Source organism: Eptatretus burgeri, unplaced genomic scaffold (genome assembly GCF_056783735.1).
Source record: "Eptatretus burgeri isolate ZD-2024b unplaced genomic scaffold, Ebu_testis_v1 Ebu_testis_scaffold_3174, whole genome shotgun sequence".
Lineage (NCBI taxonomy): Eukaryota > Metazoa > Chordata > Myxini > Myxiniformes > Myxinidae > Eptatretus > Eptatretus burgeri.
This window is the reverse complement of record NW_028225122.1, coordinates 134,592-144,173: the sequence shown is the minus strand read 5'-3', so window position 1 is coordinate 144,173 and position 9,582 is coordinate 134,592. Positions and strand designations below refer to the sequence as shown.

Below are 9,582 nucleotides of genomic sequence, written 5' to 3'. Positions count from 1 at the left end.
TTGGGATGAATTGGAAAGCTGACTGTGAGCCAGACCGAATCGCACAACATCAATGTCCGACCTCACTAATGCTCTTGTGGCTGCATGGAAGCAATTCCCGCAACAATGTTCCAACATCTGAGGGAAAGCCTTCCCAGAAGAGTGGAGGCTGTAAAAGCATCAAAAGGAGACCAACTCCGTATCGATGCCCATGATTTTGGAATGAGATGTTCGACGAGCAGGTGTCATAGATATAAAAAAACATAGATATAAAATACATAGATATAAAAAACATAGATATAAAATACATAGATATAAAAAACATAGATATAAAATACATAGATTTAAAATACGTAGATATAAAAAACATAGATATAAAATACATAGATCTAAAATACATAGATATAAAATACATAGATACAAAATACACAGATAAAAAATACATAGACATAAAAAACATAGATATAAAATACATAGATATAAAAAACATAGATATAAAATACATAGATATAAAAAATATAGATATAAAATACATAGATATAAAAAAACATAGTTATAAAATACATAGATATAAAAAAACATAGATATAAAATACATAGATATAAAAAACATAGATATAAAATACATAGATTTAAAATACGTAGATATAAAAAACATAGATATAAAATACATAGATCTAAAAAACATAGATATAAAATACTTAGATATAAAATACATAGATATGAAATACATAGATCTAAAAAACATAGATATAAAATACATAGATATAAAAAACATAGATATAAAATACATAGATTTAAAATACGTAGATATAAAAAACATAGATATAAAATACATAGATCTAAAAAACATAGATATAAAATACATAGATATAAAAAACATAGATATAAAATACAAAGATATAAAATGCATAGATATAAAATACGGAGATATAAAAAACATAGATATAAAAAAAACATAGATATAAAAAAAACATAGATATAAAAGACATAGATATAAAATACATAGATATAAAATACATAGATATAAAATACATAGATATAAAAAACAGAGATATAAAATACATAGATATAACAAAAATAGATATAAAATACATAGATATAAAAAAACAGATATAAAATACAGAGATATAAAATACATAGATCTAAAATACATAGATCTAAAATACAAAGATATAAAATGCATAGATATAAAAAACATAGATATAAAATACATCGATATAAAAAACATAGATATAAAATACATAGATATAAAAAACATAGATATAAAATACATAGATATAAAAAACATAGATGTAAAATACATAGATATAAAAAACATAGATATAAAATACTGTTGCGAATCTGGAAACCATTATCGCACTCATCATTCAGGTCCTTAAGCTCAGTTATCTCGGTAAGTGCATGTTCCATAGATAGCTTGCCTTCCATTGTTTAAAGGGTAAAAATCGATTAAATGCGCTGTGATTCATTTTAATAGTTCGCGTTCGATCAGAACACAAAGAAGAACGACCCTCCCCTTCCTCTGCAAAGAGGAAGAAGAATCCTCCCATCCCGTGATGCAATGACGTAAACAATTCCCTCCCACCCGCGGTTGTGCGGGGGATGGCACACGAGGGCATGAGTCAGGCCGGGAGTGGCGGAGGGGGCCGATAGGAATAAAAAAGGGACACTATGCTTGGCTCGAGCGGGGGTCTTGTTGGGGTTCTGGGGGGTCTTGTTGGAGAGTTGTTCATCGGAAGAGTGGTTGTGGCTGGTTGGTTGTCGTGGTTCTTCGGCCTGGTGGTCGAGCAGTGTCAGCCTGGTTCAAGGGTGGTCGAGTTGGTTCGAGGTTGTTGTTCTGCTGGTGCTTCTTCAAGTTGGCTGTGCAGCCGATGGTTCAAAGGGTCGTGCTGGTTCTGAGTTATCTTGGTTCGGCCTTTGTTCTGCTTTGTGGCCTCATCGTGGTTCGGCTGGCTCTACTTGGAAAGTGACGCATCTTCGGGAAGGATCGGTGTTTCGTCTCACCAGCACGTGGTCCGGAGCGTGAGGAGATCCGCTGGAGCTCGGGAAGGATCGCGGCTCACGGCAATTGGATCCAACTCGCCCTCGCTGAAGCCCGGGTCCGAACAGCTTGAAGACCACACGAGGTGGAGAGGTTCGAGATAGGTTCTGGGTTTCAGCTCATCTGTCCTTCTGAGCTGAAGTCCTTATTAAAGGCATCAGCCACCATTTCTTGGGTGTGTGGGCGTACGTGTGTCCGTGGGCCCGTCTAACAAGTGGAGAACTGTAAAGTGTTTTGTTTTCTGTAAATGATTGCATTGCATTTCTGATATTCGGTATAGTTCTGCTCTTTTGTGTTCCCTCGTTCCCCATTACTACTGTATAAATAGACCCCAATTGTTAAATGTAACAGCTCGTTTTGTGTTTCTTTCATTGGCTCGACATGACGCATGTTTGAGGATTAGAGTTCGTAACTTGTTCATTTGCTCCGGTCCGACTTTTGGTAATTCCACTCGGTTACGCCGGATCCGAGTCGGCGATAGCGACTCGATTCGGACAAAGTCAGCCGAGGGTGAACTTCCCCGGTAGTCGGACCACGTGGGTACTTAGGTAAATTGAAGTTGGCAATCAACCCTACCCCACGTGGCCTATCCATTGGCGAAGATCGGTCCGATAGGGGACCCGTCAGTTCCGGAGTTATCCGGGGCGACGACCTTTACATTCCGGGTGATCGGTCGAGCCGGCTCGCGGCTCCATCTGGGGGTCGTGCTCACGGTCGACCCCCCCACCCCCCGGCCCCGTAACAATACGTTGGATATAAAAACAAAGGGAAAAATCACAAAGGGTAATCATGTACAGGGGAACAAATTTTTTACTCCCTCAGCTAATTAACACCACACCACCCGTCATGTGGTGACACGTAACACTAAAGCTCACAGATTCTATAACTTAATGACTTCAAAATGCTTCAACCTGTCCACGGACCATGCTACACTATAGAATCCTATCTGTGCTATTAAATCAGTTCATCTTCCTCCATAATCATAACACAGCCCCCTCCCCGGAACCGTAGCTCCTGCAAGGTTCAATGCAGACGTTACCATTCCGGTCTTTCCAACTTACCAACTCAAACCTAAGTAGCTTGTGAAATAAATTAGAAGGGGCTTTGGTAAGTGAGCCATAGCTGACTTACCTATTACCCTTAACGTTTTTACACCCCTTATATACAACTCAAATATTTGCAAAACTCTTGGTTCCTCGCTACGAACCCCTGGGGCGGGTAGAAAATGTCAGAAAACACACAAAAACCCACTTCACCCCCCCTCAAAATTTACTTTAACATCTGTACAACCCCCCTTCTACAGACTGCGTTCATTGGTGGATGCCACAATACAAAATGTGACCTGCGGGGCCGTCCCAATTTACCTTTCCAAATTTTCACGAGCCCTCCCTCTCCGGTACAGGTTAGTGACATGGATTTAGTGAACCCTCCTCACCCATTCATAAATAAACCCAATATCAATCATTCATTCCAACCCTGCAAGACCAAGGCTTAAATGTTGTTACACACATGTGTGATCCTCAAATGAGCAGAGGGGAGGGACCATACACCAAAAATGATGGGGACTCTTTTGGTTGTGGTACCCGCAGTCGAAAACGAACTCGCTCGACTCAGGACTTCTTCGCCTCCCCAAACCCCCCACCCTTCAACTATTCGGTCCCTGACAGACAAACAGCTCCTTTTCTGTTCGCCCCGTCGGAGACGGTCTCCACACATCCAGGCTCTGACGGCTTCATACGGGAAGCCAGGGATCTCTCTCATGGCTTGAGTAATGTCAATTGATGTTTCTTCCTTTGATTCGATGTTGTGCGATAAAAGTGAGAATGCCATATAAGGCGGTCTCGTGCCACAATTCGCTGTTTGATCAAACATATAAAGTTCATTAATTTTTAATTATTCGTTCATTGGCACAAGAAATCGATTTCGTCTCTCAAGATGTTTAAGATCATTGGTGAGAAGAGCAAGAAAGCACAATTACAAATAGAGATCGTTAAATGTGCTCGTGGAATGATGTGAACAATGGAAGTGTAAACGAACAAAGCTGAAACAGTGTGGATGTGTGAGAAAATGGCAGATAACAGAGCACTGGTCGGGTTTATTAGAAGAACTGTGTTCAATTCCCAGGATTCCCAGCCTGGTCAAGTCAGTTTCCCACATATGCATATCACATTAGAGCAATGTAAACATTCTTTTGTTAAAGAGTTTTTGTTTCCAAAGAATCATTTTATAACTATTATTATTAAAAATACAATATTATAAGTTGTCCGAAAGATTATTTTAAGGATCATGTTTCGGATGAAAGATTCATAACAGAAAGTCGAAACATCAGTACCTTGATTACAACAATAGTCGTCAGGTGCCTGGAGGGAGCCAATAGTGAGACACGAAATGGAGGATCCTCCTTCATGACTCACGAAGAGTGTATTTAGGAAATAACTAAACATTAAAAGTGATAATCTTTCAATGGTAACGTGAACTTTTCAAAGCTTAAAGCAAATGTTACAATACATACATTTAAATGTTCATTAAAGTCGATCTCAACAGGTACCCTCAATGTGAGGATGTCTCGAGGTGCTCAGCATTTAAGACAATCCGGATACTCTATAATTTATATTATTAGCAACTGGTGACATGAGTGGAAGTAGCTGCGATCCACTTCATTTCCATATCATTGGCTCTCCACGTGGCTCAACAAGCCCACAGACCCTGGGACCCCCAAGGGGCAAAGGGGCTTGGGACCCGCCCGAGACCCCCGGTTGGAAAAGGGGTTTCTTTCTCTTTCGTTCCTCTTTTCCCTACTCTGGAACAAACTCACACACTCTGTTCAAATTCCACTCCTCCATCCACATCTTCAAACAGCTTTACACCACCATCTTTTATCTTGCCCCATCCAAAACCTTCATATTTTGTAACGTCGTTAATCTACCCCAAAGCCACCTTCTTCAAATTCCTTTCTGAAAGTTCCTGTAATGTCCATCTTGTATTCCCCATGTTTCCCACCCCATCCCTCTCCCATCCACAGATCTCCTGATGTCTCTGTTCCCCACTGTTTTGTGCTTTCCTCTCCCACATCTCTTCTCTCATGCCCCCCTTGTTATATGTTTATATGCATGAGGTCTAAAACAAGCCTCGACAATGCATATAAAAAACCCTGTTTTAATGGACATGTGTTCACAGTATCACCATTTCTTTACATATGAGTGATACACCAGGGCTTCATTGCGGTCGGTAATAGCACTAATATCAATAATAAGATACACATGAGTGTCATTGTATGTGGATGTGTGTGTGTATGTGTGTTTGAGAGTGTGTGTATACATTTCCATTTTGGTGAAGGGTCATGTTTGTTTGAGGAAATTGTGAAGTTTTCTTGTTCTCAGTGTTTTGTTCCGATGGATATTTTCAGGATCGTCACTGAACCCCAGGCAGTCTCCAACTGTAGTTAGTTTGTCGTAATATTCATTCCCAGGAATATTTTTGAAGATATAACAGAGGTTCTTGTTCATCATTCCAGTTGCTGGAGCTATCACTGACACAATGGTGACACTTCAACTTCCAGGTTATTTTGACTTCATTTTCCAGATCCCAGTATTTGGTCATTTCCCTGATAACACGGAATTCACACTGAAGTCACTGGGTCCTCGCACCTCTGTTGTATCTTCGTGTGCATTTTTTGATGACGAGATAAAGTTGATGAAGAAACAAACGCCATGTTACAAACAGAACACTTGTACGGTTTTTCCCGGAATGTCTTCGTTCATGTCGATATAAAGTTGATGAATCAGCAAATGCCCTGTTACAAACAGAACACTTGTACGGTTTATCCCCGGAATGTACTCGTTCATGTCTATGTAAAGTTGATGAATCACCAAATGCCTTGTTACACACAGAACACTTGTGGGGTTTATTCCCAGAATGTATTCGTTCATGTTTATGTAAAGATGATGAATCACCAAATGCCTTGTGACAAACAGAACACTTGTGGGGTTTATTCCCAGAATGTATTCGTTCATGTTTATGTAAATTTGATGATCGATTAAACGCCTTGTTACACACAGAACACTTGTGGGGTTTATTCCCAGAATGTACTCGTTCATGTCTATGTAAAGATGATGAATCACCAAATGCCTTGTGACACACAGAACACTTGTGGGGTTTATTCCCAGAATGTACTCGTTCATGTCTATGGAAAGATGATGAATCACCAAATGCCTTGTGACACACAGAACACTTGTATGGTTTATCCATGGAATATACTCGTTCATGTTTACGTAAAGTTGATGATTGCGTAAACGCCTTGTTACACACAGAGCACTTGTAGGGTTTACACCCCGTATGTATTCGTTCATGTTTCTGTAAATTTGATGATTGATTAAACGCCTTGTTACACACAGAACACTTGTAGGGTTTACACCCCGTATGTATTCGTTCATGTTTATGTAAAGTTGATAATTGATTAAACGCCTTGTTACACACAGAACACTTGTAGGGTTTACACCCCGTATGTATTCGTTCATGGTTATGTAAATTTGATGAAGAAAAAAATGTTTTGTTGCAAACAGAACACTTGTGGGGTTTATCCCCGGAATGTACTCGTTCATGTCTATGTAAATTTGATGAAGAAAAAAATGTTTTGTTGCAAACAGAACACTTGAAGGGTTTATCCCCGGAATGTACTCGTTCATGTCTATGTAAAGTTGATGAATCAATGAATGCCTCGTGACACAGAGAACACTTGTAGGGTTTTACCCCCGTATCTACTCGTTCATGTCGATGTGAATTTGAAGAATGATTGAAAGCCTTGTGGTAAAGAGAAAACTGGGAGGGTTTACCCCAGAATGTATTCGTTCATGTTTATGTAAAGTTGATGAATCACCAACTGCCTTGTGACACACAGAACATGTGTAGAGTTTTTCTGTGGAATGTATATTTTGGTGACGATGTGAATTTGATGAAGTAGTAAACGCCTCGTTACAAAAGGAACACTTGAAGAGTTTCTCGTTTCCTTGGATCTGCTTGATCACCTGAAAACCACTTTTGTGCTTGTTGAAAGAGACGCTGCTCGATTTGTCAATGTCCTGGCAAGAAGGTATTTTCTGATTGAAATAATCTTCTGTGTCGAACGGGGCAGAGTTGGTAAAAGAAATGATTTTCATTTCTTTGTCTGAAAAGACAATGAAACACAAAATTAACTGGACAGTCTCTAAAATGCATCATCAGAACCACCCCCCCCACCACCACCTTCCCTCGTAGACCCCCATAATCAGTGCAGATTTTGTGGTCGATAAGCTTTGGTTCATCACAAGTGAGGAATGTTGTGGTCAAGTTTCATTGAAATTGTGTGTGTAGTTTCGGAGAAGAAATCAAAGAGGCTCTGTCAATATCGATATTTTTTTATATAGATGCGCTCTTGCGGTCAGTGGTGTATACCAGTAAATCGATATTATTTTCAAAAATAATAATAATGTGACATTCACGGGACTTGAACAGTCCGGCTAACGTAGAATGAGCCGAAACGATGGAGGCGGTATATCCTCTACAACCCAAAGATGGCGGTTCTAATCGCTCTACCGCAAACGGGACGAGGAAGGTGGCACGAGTCGCTTCTCACTGAGTTGATAACGTTTATTTCTCTAACCAGAAATAACAAGACTCGGCAAGAAGAGGGATCCGGGGAGATTCGACGGGATGGTGGTGTGGGTTCGGGCGTGGGGAAAACACAGACAATTCCAATGAATATACAAATCTCAAACCCTCTAAGGCGCCAGGTACAAACACACACACACACACACACACACACACACACACACACACACACACACACACACACACACACACAAAACGTAGCTGGTCCTGGTGGTCAGGCTGGCCCGTGGTGTAAACGCAACAGTCCCTGGATTGGCGTTGGACGAGCTGGCGTTGTGCTCGTCAGGGGCAGGAGACACCGTGGCGCTGTCGACCTCCTGGTGTCGGCCCAAGTCCGCTCACAGCCGCCAGGGAACCAGTTCTGGCGCCAAGTTGCGAGCAGGAGAGGGAGGCAGGTCCGCCCGCCGTTCGACCCCGTACTCCGAGCCAGCAGAACCCCAGAGCCAACCGAGTTGAGGCACGAGGCTCAGCAAGGCTACAAGACACGATGAAACCAGGGCCGAATCAGCGCAACAACACAGCACGCTCCCAGCACAACAACCTCCACCAAAATAGTTTTTCTGTCCCGATCTTCTTCCTCTTCCTTTTCGACCCCGAACAGAACCTTTTATCCTCCCGGCCTCGTCACTTCCAATCGAGCCGTTTTATTGGCCCTGCGCCGTCGCCTTCCGCCAATCGTGATCACGGGGCGGAGCCATCCGCAGCACTGTCCTGTGACGTCACGGCAAGCCTCCAGGGACTACTAAAAGGGGTTTACGCAGACACACTTACCCTATCCCGTATCCCTATCTAATTACGTGACAATTATCATTTCCCCCTTGAAGAAATGGACATTTACTAGACAACTTATCATCACTGAATTGCTACTTATTACATCGAGATCCTGGTAAACTCGAACAGCATGGCATACCTAATTAAACATCCTAATTACCCTTTGAATGAATACCCCCCCTCAAACGTAACAATAATAAAGTGATTCATTTTTTAAAAGTAAGTTTCAAAAATACGCAATGGTCCAATGGTCAATTATGTATTCATATATGAAATACACATCATTGACGCACGGTAATTTTTCAAAGTATTCCGACACGTAGATTTTTCCCCCCATGATGAGAACGGTTATTTTACTTCCAACTTCAACATGTATGGAAAATTATTTTGTTTGAATCGGATTAAGGGTGATAAAAAGACATCAAAAATGTCGCAAATTATACTTGATTGATAATTAACTGGAAAAAGTAAAAGTTAATATTGTTGCGGATTCGCGCCCGCCGGCGTGCGAGCGGCCACGTAACTCGAATCGCGGAACGTCGCCCACCGGACGGACAATCCCGTCGTGACCCTCTCGGACTAACGCCGGGAACTAGTCACGGGTGGGCCTTTCGGCCTCACCACGATCGTGCCAATCGGCCCCCCGCGTGGGATAGGGCTGCTCGCCAAATTCGACCTACCTAAGTACCCACACGGAGGGTAGACCGGGCGATCGCACCTCGCCGCAGGTCAACTTCGGACACGGGCCACTTTAAGCGACCCGTTCCGTACTATCGGGATAACCGAGCGGTGTTATCGTCAACCTCGACGGTTCGATTAATTATTGGGCGTATTTAGCCCACGACCAACCCTTTACGTGAAGTAAGATGGAGATTCAATAAAGGAAAAGACGAAGCGAAACGGGAAAAACAGTTCAACATAAAGCACATTTATTCCGCGGCAAACGGAAAGCACACATATACAATTATATACCAAAAGCAAATGCAAAAGTAGAAGGAGCACAACAATTCTGCACAAAAAGCAAATGTAACAATGCAGATCTACTACCGACTACCGAGCACACGGCAACACTTATACAGTTTTACTTCACAGACGGCGCCGACAACACATATACTCAAAGCAAAAGAAAAAGGGACCACCCTC

The 9,582-nt window shown here is 41.6% G+C and overlaps 2 protein-coding genes and 1 pseudogene across 5 annotated transcripts in view; all 3 read right to left on the bottom strand.

Annotated features, from left to right (window-relative positions):
• LOC147006445 (uncharacterized) overlaps positions 1-9,582 on the bottom strand; it is a 145,834-nt gene that overhangs the window by 50,050 nt on the left and 86,202 nt on the right. The window lies entirely within an intron of this gene.
• LOC147006449 (uncharacterized) overlaps positions 1-9,582 on the bottom strand; it is a 91,748-nt gene that overhangs the window by 40,243 nt on the left and 41,923 nt on the right. The gene's annotated exons all lie outside the window — the stretch shown is intronic.
• Positions 4,103-9,582, bottom strand: part of LOC147006450 (uncharacterized) — a 32,459-nt pseudogene continuing 26,979 nt past the window's right edge. Inside the window, exon 2 of the transcript XR_015054826.1 lies at positions 4,103-7,186. The product of XR_015054826.1 is annotated as an uncharacterized LOC147006450 (transcript). The remainder of the gene's footprint in view (positions 7,187-9,582) is intronic.